The sequence below is a fragment of the Mandrillus leucophaeus genome, unplaced genomic scaffold (genome assembly GCF_000951045.1).
Source record: "Mandrillus leucophaeus isolate KB7577 unplaced genomic scaffold, Mleu.le_1.0 Scaffold202, whole genome shotgun sequence".
Classification (NCBI taxonomy): domain Eukaryota; kingdom Metazoa; phylum Chordata; class Mammalia; order Primates; family Cercopithecidae; genus Mandrillus; species Mandrillus leucophaeus.
This window is the reverse complement of record NW_012102055.1, coordinates 2,818,748-2,826,791: the sequence shown is the minus strand read 5'-3', so window position 1 is coordinate 2,826,791 and position 8,044 is coordinate 2,818,748. Positions and strand designations below refer to the sequence as shown.

The 8,044-nt window shown below is 48.2% G+C and overlaps 1 pseudogene; it reads right to left on the bottom strand.

The window, feature by feature from the left end:
- Positions 1–2,859: 2,859 nt before the first annotated feature.
- On the bottom strand, positions 2,860–3,355 carry LOC105539288 (annotated as a pseudogene).
- Between the last annotated feature and the right edge of the window lie 4,689 nt (positions 3,356–8,044).

The window sequence follows — 8,044 nt, the reverse complement described above, 5'->3', positions numbered from 1 at the left end:
CCAGCACACCTGGCTAATTTTTGTATTTTTAGTAGAGACGGAGTTTCACCCTGTTAGCCAGGCTGGTCTCAAACTCCTGACCTCATGATCCGCCCGCCTCGGCCTCCCAAAGTGCTGGGATTACAGGCATGAGCCACCGCGCCTGGCCTGATTTTGCTCATTCCGTTTTGTTGTTGTTGTTTTCGTGACCAAGCAGAAGTTTTTGATTTTTATGTACTTTGAGTTGATCCATTTTTTCTTTCTTCCTTCCTTCCTTTCTTTTCTTTTCTTTTTTTTTTTTTTTTTTTTCCAGTAGAGATGAGGTCTTGCTATGTTGCCCAGGTTGGTCTCGTACTCCTGAGCTGAAGCAGTCGATCTGCCTCGGCCTCCCAAAGTGCTGGGGTGACAGGTGTGAGCCACCGCACCCGGCCCATCTTCTTCTTTAATGGCTGCTGGAGACTGAGTCGTAGCTAGAAAGGCTTTCCTACTCCAAGGCGACATCAGAATGCTACGGGGCTTTTTTCTAGGACTTGAATGGCTTCATTTTACCATGTATAAATCTTTGATCCGCTTGGACTATTTCCTGGTGTATAGTGGGAGGTATGGATCCAACTTTATCATTTTCCAGATGGCTGACAAGAGATATTTTTTAGCAGGGAGCTGGTCCAAAACACACCAGAGAACACTTTCTTCAGGAAAAGGTCACATGCCTCAGCAGAAGGTGTTGCGAATTATAGTAAGGAGCAGTTTTCTTTAATTAGCAGTTTGCTTTAATTCATTTGTTCAACAAATATTTTTCAAGTGCCCACTGTGTGCTAGGTACTTTTCTAGATGCTGAGGCTAGAAAAAATAGACAAAAGTTTCTGCCTTCAAGGAACTCACATTCTCTTGGTGGGGGGTGTGGGTAGACAATAGAGAAGCAAGTAAATACACATTATGTTAGACACTATAGAGAAAAATTAAATGAGGTGTTCTGGGTACTAGGGCTGTGCAACTAAATGGGCCCAAACTTATGGATTCTGTGGGTCAAAGATTTGGACAGGGCCTGGCATAGGGGCACAGGAGCAGCTTTCCCTGCCCCACCATGGCTGGGACCTCAGCTGAAAGACTCAAAGGCCGGGGCCTGGGCTTCATCTGAAGGCCCGTTCTCTCGTGCACCTGGTAGTTCATGCTGGTGGTTGGCTGGGGGCCTCGATTCCTCTCCACACGGACCTCTCCTTATGGTCTCCTCTCTGTGTGGGCTGGTTTGGGCTCCAAGGACATAGTAGGTTCCAAAGGAGAAGGTTCTAAGAGGAAGAGTCAGGTGGAGGCTGTGTCACAGATCAAGAGCTGGCCTCAAAAGTCCTGCAGCATTGCTTCTGTCACAGTCTTCTTATTAGAAGCCAGTTACGAAAGGCTAGTCCATATTCATGGGGAGAGAAAGAAAACTCTCCTGGCCAGGTGTGGTGGCTCACGCCTGCAATCCCAGCACTCTGGGAGGCCGAGGCAGGTGGATGACTTGAGGCCAGGATTCGAGACCAGCCTGGCCAACATGGTGAAACTCCATCTCTACTAAAAATACAAAACTTAGCTGGGTGTGGTGGCATATGCCTGTAATCCCAGCTACTCAGAAGGCTGGGGCATGAGAATTGCTTGAACTGGAAGGTGGAGGTTGCAGTGAGCTGAGATTGCACCACTGCACTCCAGCCTGGGCAACAGAGCGAGACCCTGTCTCAAGAAAAGAAGAAAAAAAGAAAACTGTCTTGATGGGAGGAGTGGTTCTAGAAGAGCTTGTGAGAACATAGGTAACTGTAGCCATTGTTAGAAAATTTAATTTACCACATAAGAGAAGGAGAGCTAGGATGAGGTGGAGGTGATGTTGATAGAGATTGGTGTCATTTTGTTTCAATTTTTTGATACAGGTCTTGGTCTGTTGCCCAGGCTGGAGTGCAGTGGTGCAAACATGGCTCACTGTAGCTTTGAACTTCTGGGCTCAGAGGATCCTCCTGCCTCAGCCTCCCAAGTGGCTAGAACTACAGCTATGCACCACATTGCCCAGTTAATTTGTATGTATTTTTGGAGAGATGGGGTCTTGATATATTGCCCAGACTGGTCTTGAATTCTTGGCCTCAGGCAATCCTCTTGCCACAGCCTCACAAAGTGCTGTGATTACAGTCATGGGCTGCCGCGCCCGGCTGATGTCATTTTTGTTGTTGTTAGAACAACTCGGGAAAATAAAATTCCTGTATATTGTTGGACAACATTGTTTCACACATACCTCAAATAGGCAATAAATAAATAAATAAATAAACCGCAACTCCATCGACGAAAAAGGAAAAAAAAGAAATCTTTTATCTTTGGCCCTTTTAACCATCTCATACAAACCAACTACTTATAGTACAGCTAAGAACATACACAAAAACGTTACTGGAATGCTCAGAATAAGACTCTTTTTCTGTTGTCGTTTTTGCTTTTCTTACAAGGTTTTGTTTTTGTCCTTTGAGATTATAACAAACATGGTTACACCACAAGTGAAGTTAGAAGCAGGACAGAGAACGCTCTGAAGGCTGGTTTGGTCATCTGAGATCACTGAAAATGGTTGACCCTAACAATATGTACAAAAATATAAAATGTAAATTTAAAAATACAGACAAATTTCTTTTTTAAAGTATTTTTAAGGAAAAAAGCAGGGTCTTGGGAAGTTTTGGTTCTTTTTTCCTCATCTGTTGCAAATTCTCATGGTTTGAGTTGGGTGGTGGAGAGCACATGTCATCTGCGGGTGGCACTGCCCACAGTGGACGGGTGGGCAGGCCTCAATACACAAAGGTGACCATATGTAGATTCTGAGACGGGAAGTGGAGGGTGAATAGCTTACCCTCCTAACGTTTCCTTTCTTGCTGTCTAGTCATCGTCATCGGTCTTCTGTTTTTTGGTATCGGCATCGGCATCCTCATCCTCATCATCTTCAGCTGCCCGCTTGCCCTAGCAGACTCAGCTTCCTCGTCTTCATCTCCATCCCCTTCCTCACCATCAATTTCTTCTTCCTCCTCCTTTTCCTCCCCACCTTCTTTCTCTTCCTCATCTACTTCATTGTCAGCCTCCAGCTCCCCATTTTCCTCATTAGCATTCCCATTAGCAGGGGCGTCTCTTCCATTTTCCTCCTCTTCCCCAACTTCCTTCTTCTCCTTTAAGTTCTTGGTGGTGATTTCGGAGCTGGTGTCTATGGCTGTGTCTGACATGGTGGGGCACCCCGGTGATCCGATGCGGGGGATTAAAAAGAAAGTGAGAGTTCAGGGACTCTGGCGATAAAGTGGCCGGAGTCCGCGGTGGCAAAGGTGGCTGCGGCGAGCAAGGAGCCGGACAAGGAACAATGTAAAAATGGCTTTTCAGAGCAGCCAGTGGGTGACGTCATTTTTTTATACGGGAGTCAGGGACATGTGACCAGAAAGGAGTGAAAGAGGAAGCCCTGTCGTTATGTGGGAAGCATTCCAGACAGAGGGAAGAGCAAAGTCAAAGGCCAGGCAGAAGTGGGAGTGTGCTTGACTTACCTGGAGAGTGTGAGGACTGGTGTAGCTTACGTGGAGTGGGAAGAGACGGGGAATGTGTGGATGAGATCAGAGCTGTTGCAGGGAACAGATTGCTGCTGTAGGCCATTTTGAAGACTTCAGCTTTTCCTCTGAACGGTCGAGTATTTTCAGCAGAGGAGTAACACGATCTCACTTATTTTTAACGGGCTTACTCTGGCTGCTGTGAAAACAGATTTGGGGGTAAGAGGCAAGTCTAGAAGTGGGGGATCAACTAGGAGGCCATTGCAAAGATAAAGGCAGAACACGATGAATGCTTGGACGAAGATGATAGTGGAGGAGGTGAGAAATGACCGGATGCTGGATATGTCTCTTAAAATAGAGCTAACTGGATTTGCTCATGGATTGGGTGTGGGTTAATGGATAGACCGTACATCTTATTTGTCTGGGGAAGTTCAGGTTTATATAATGAATTATACAGTCACTCTAGTACTGAGAAAAAGAGAGGAGCCAAGAATGACTCCAGACCCGCATGGTGGCTCACACCAGGAATCCCAGCACTTCGGGAGGCCAAGGCAGGAGGATTACTGGAGGCCAGGAATTTGAGACCAGCCTGGGCAATATAGCAAGACCCCATCTCTACAAAATAGTTTTAAAATTAGCCAGGCACCTGGCACTAACCTGTAGTCCCAGCTGCTTGGGAGGCTGAGGCTGTAGGATCGCTTGAGTCCTGGAGTTCGAGTCTAGCCTGGGCAACATATGAGACCCTGTCTCCTGGAAAAAAATATAAAAGAAAAATAGGCCGGGTGCGGTGGCTCAAGCCTGTAATCCCAGCACTTTGGGAGGCCGAGACGGGTGGATCATGAGGTCAGGAGATCGAAACCATCCTGGCTAACACGGTGAAACCCCGTCTCTACTAAAAAATACAAAAAAAAAACTAGCCGGGTGAGGTGGCGGGCGCCTGTAGTCCCAGCTACTCAGGAGGCTGAGGCAGGAGAATGGCATGGAGCCGGGAGGCAGAGCTTGCAGTGAGCTGAGATCCAGCCACTGCACTCCAGCCTGGGAGACAGAGCGAGACTCCGTCTCAAAAAAAAAAATAAAAGAAATAAAAGTGTTGTAAGAATCGTTACAAATATCGCCTGTTGCCAGGTGGTTTGCTGGCACAGCTTGGAGAGCTGCTGAGGCCCACGGGCTGGCTTGTCCCTGCTGTGCAGCCCTAGATGGCTCTGCTTGGAAACATCGCCCCAAATGTGGTAGGCCACATTTGCATTTTGAGTTTTCTGTCCTCCCCTCACTGACAGCTGGCATTTGCCTTCTCGTCCCAGGCCTCTCCTCCTTTAATCCAGGGCTCACCAGGCTCTGACTGCTTGATAACTGACTTATTGAGTATACCAGGATCATAGGTGAATGATGGTCTGTCCTGTGACTGTCAGTCATGGTGTGGGCTACTTTGAAGGCTTTTTTTTCCTTCTTCATTTTCCCTGGATAATTGCTTACTTGAAAGCAACTTTTAGATAAGTTGAGTGGAACTATAAAAATTATTTTGTTGGCCAGGCACAGTGGCTTACGCCTGTAATCTCAGCACTTTGGGAAGCCGAGGCGGGCGGATCACGAGGTCAGGAGATCGAGACCATCCTGGCTAACACGGTGAAACCCTGTCCCTACTAAAAATACAAAACATTAGCTGGGCATGGTAGCGGGCTCCTGTAGTCCCAGCTACTCGGGAGGCTGAGGCAGGAGAATGGCGTGACTCTAGCAGGCGGAGGTTGCAGTGAGCCGAGATCACGCTACTGCACTCCAGCCTGGACGACAGAGCGAGACTCTGTCTCTTAAAAAAATATATATATATATAAAATTATTTTGTTGTTGCATTAATTCAGTCATGCAGTTTTTGCTAGAGGCCTCATATAGTGTTAGCACCAGCTGGGGTTACAGAGATGGGCTGGTTAGTTCATTGGTACAACAAATACTATTTAATGGTTGTGAGCCTATGGATGAAACAGACAGACTCCCTGTCTGTTTCAAGTTTACATTCTAGAGTGAGAGGGTAAACAAGACAATAGGGACATCAGCAAAATATCAGGCATGCAGTGGTGCCGAGTGCCACAGAGAGACCATTAGGCAGAGAGGCAGCTGGAGGGTGCTGCAGTTGAAACAGGGCCATTCTGGGCAGCATGCAAACCTGGCAGTGGGGATGGGGCAGGGATCTGTACCCAGCTTCGGAACCCACCAGTTGTGAATCATGACAGGTCCAGTGCTTCTCATCCCACTAGGAATAACTCCTGAATCCCTCTCCGTGGCCTGCGGCCGGGACAGTCTGGCCCCTGGCTGCCTCCTGGCCTCGTCGCTTATCTCTCCTCTCTGCTGTTCAGCTCCCGCCACAGTGGCCTGTTTCTTTCCCCGCTGCTCCCACAGCACAGCCCTGACTCAGGGGCCTTTGCATGTCCCCTCAGCGCTGCAGGGCCCACTCCTTCCTCTGTCCTGGTCTCTGCTCAGCCGGTACACGGCCAGGCCTCCCAGCACCCCTCCCTTGTGTAGCCTCCTCCCACATGGGATCTCAGCCGGTACTTGCTTCAACTAACAGGATGTGGCAGGTGTGATGCCCTGACAATTCCAGGCCTAAGCCTTGACATAGCCTGGCAGCTTCTGCTTCTGAATTTCAGGAGCCCTGAGCTGTCATGTAAAGAAGTCTGGCTGCCTTGCTGGAAAGGTCACATGGAGAGACCATGTGAGAGGCCACATAGGCCTCATGGAGAGAGAAAGGTGTTGAGACCACCTGGAGAGGGAGCCCAGTTGACCAAACACTCCCACTGAGCCCAGCACCCCAGCCATCCCTGCCAGGACACCAAACATGTGAGTGAGCCATCCCGGCCGTTCCAGCCTGGCCAAGCGCCAGTGGACTGTTGCTGCAGAGAAAATCTGCATAGAATAAAAGAACCCCCGAGCTGAGCCCAGTTAGTCCACAGAATCATGAGAGATAAGCAAATGATTGTCGTTTTGAATCACTTAGTCTTGAGATGGCTTAGCATGCAGCAAGAGATGACCGGAACACCTTCCCTGGCCACCCAAACTCAAATTGCATTTTCTTTCCTCTGCTTTTCTTCTTCTTCTTCCTCTGCTTTTCTCCTCCTCCTCCTCCTCCTCCTCCTTCTTCTTCCTCTTCTTTTTTTTTCGAGACAGGATCTGGCTCTGTTGCCTAGGCTGGAGTGCAATGGTACAATATTGGCTCACTGCAACCTCCACCTCCTAGGTTCAAACCGTTCTCCTGCCTTACTCTCCCAGATAGTTGGGACTACAGGCATCCACCACCACACCCGGCTAATTTTTATAGTTTTAGTAGAGACAGGGTTTTGCTGTGTTGGCCAGGCTGGTCTCAAACTCCTGACCTCAGGTGATCCACCTGCCTTGGCCTCCCAAAGTGCTAGGATTACAGGTGTGAGCACCACATCTGGCCCCTGTGCTTTTCTTCACACTTAAAATCTCCTGACATTTGTACATGTATTTGTTTACTGTCCAGTCCTCCCACTGGTCTGTAATCTCGTTGAGGTGGGGAATTTTGTTGAACTTGCTCACTGCTTTCTTCCTGGAGCTCAAGACAGTGCCTAGATCAACACAGGCACTCAATAAATATTTCTAGAATGAATGTATAAGTATCCATGGCAGGCGTGGTGGCTCACACCTATAATCTCAGCACTTTTGGAGGCCAAAGCGGGTGGATCATTTGAGCCCAGGAGTATGAGAACAGCCTGGGCAACATAGGGAGACCTTCTCTCTAAAATTTAAAAAAAAAAAAAAAAAAAGGCCAGGCATGGTGGCTCACGCCTGTAATCCCAGCACTTTGGGAGACAGAGGCGGGCAGATCACAAGGTCAGGAGTTCGAGACCATCCTGCCTAACATGGTGAAACCCCGTCTCTACTAAAAATACAAAAAAATTAGCCGGGCGTAGGGGCTGGCACCTGTAGTCCCAACTACTTGGGAGGCTGAGGCAGGAGAATGGTGTGAACCCCGGAGGCGGAGCTTGCAGTGCGCCAAGATCGCACCACTGCACTCCAGCCTTCCAGCCTGGGTAACAGAGCGAGACTCCATATCAAAAAAAAAAAAAAAGTTCGAGACCACCCTGGCCAACAAAGTGAAACCCCACCTCTACTAAAAATACATAAGATTAGCTGGGCATGGTGGCGCATGCCTGTAATCCCAGCTGGTTTGGGGAGGCTGAGACAGGAGAATCGCTTGAACTGGGGAGGCAGAGGTTGCAGTGAGCTGAAATCAACCCATTGCACTCCAGCCTGGGTGACAGAGCGAGACTTCATCTCAAAAAAGAGAAAAAAAATTTTAAATAATAAATAAATATCCAGTCTTCTAAGATCCAAACAGTCCTGCTTTTAGGATGACCCCTTTTCTCTGAGAAAGCAAAACAGAACAAAACACCCAATCGCCAGCTCATAAGGGCACACGCTGTTCTGCGAGGTACATCCTGCAACTGGCCTCAGGCATGAAAATCCACACATTTTTCTTGAACTGCACCATGGAAGATTGATTGGAAAACGAACTGATGAACATT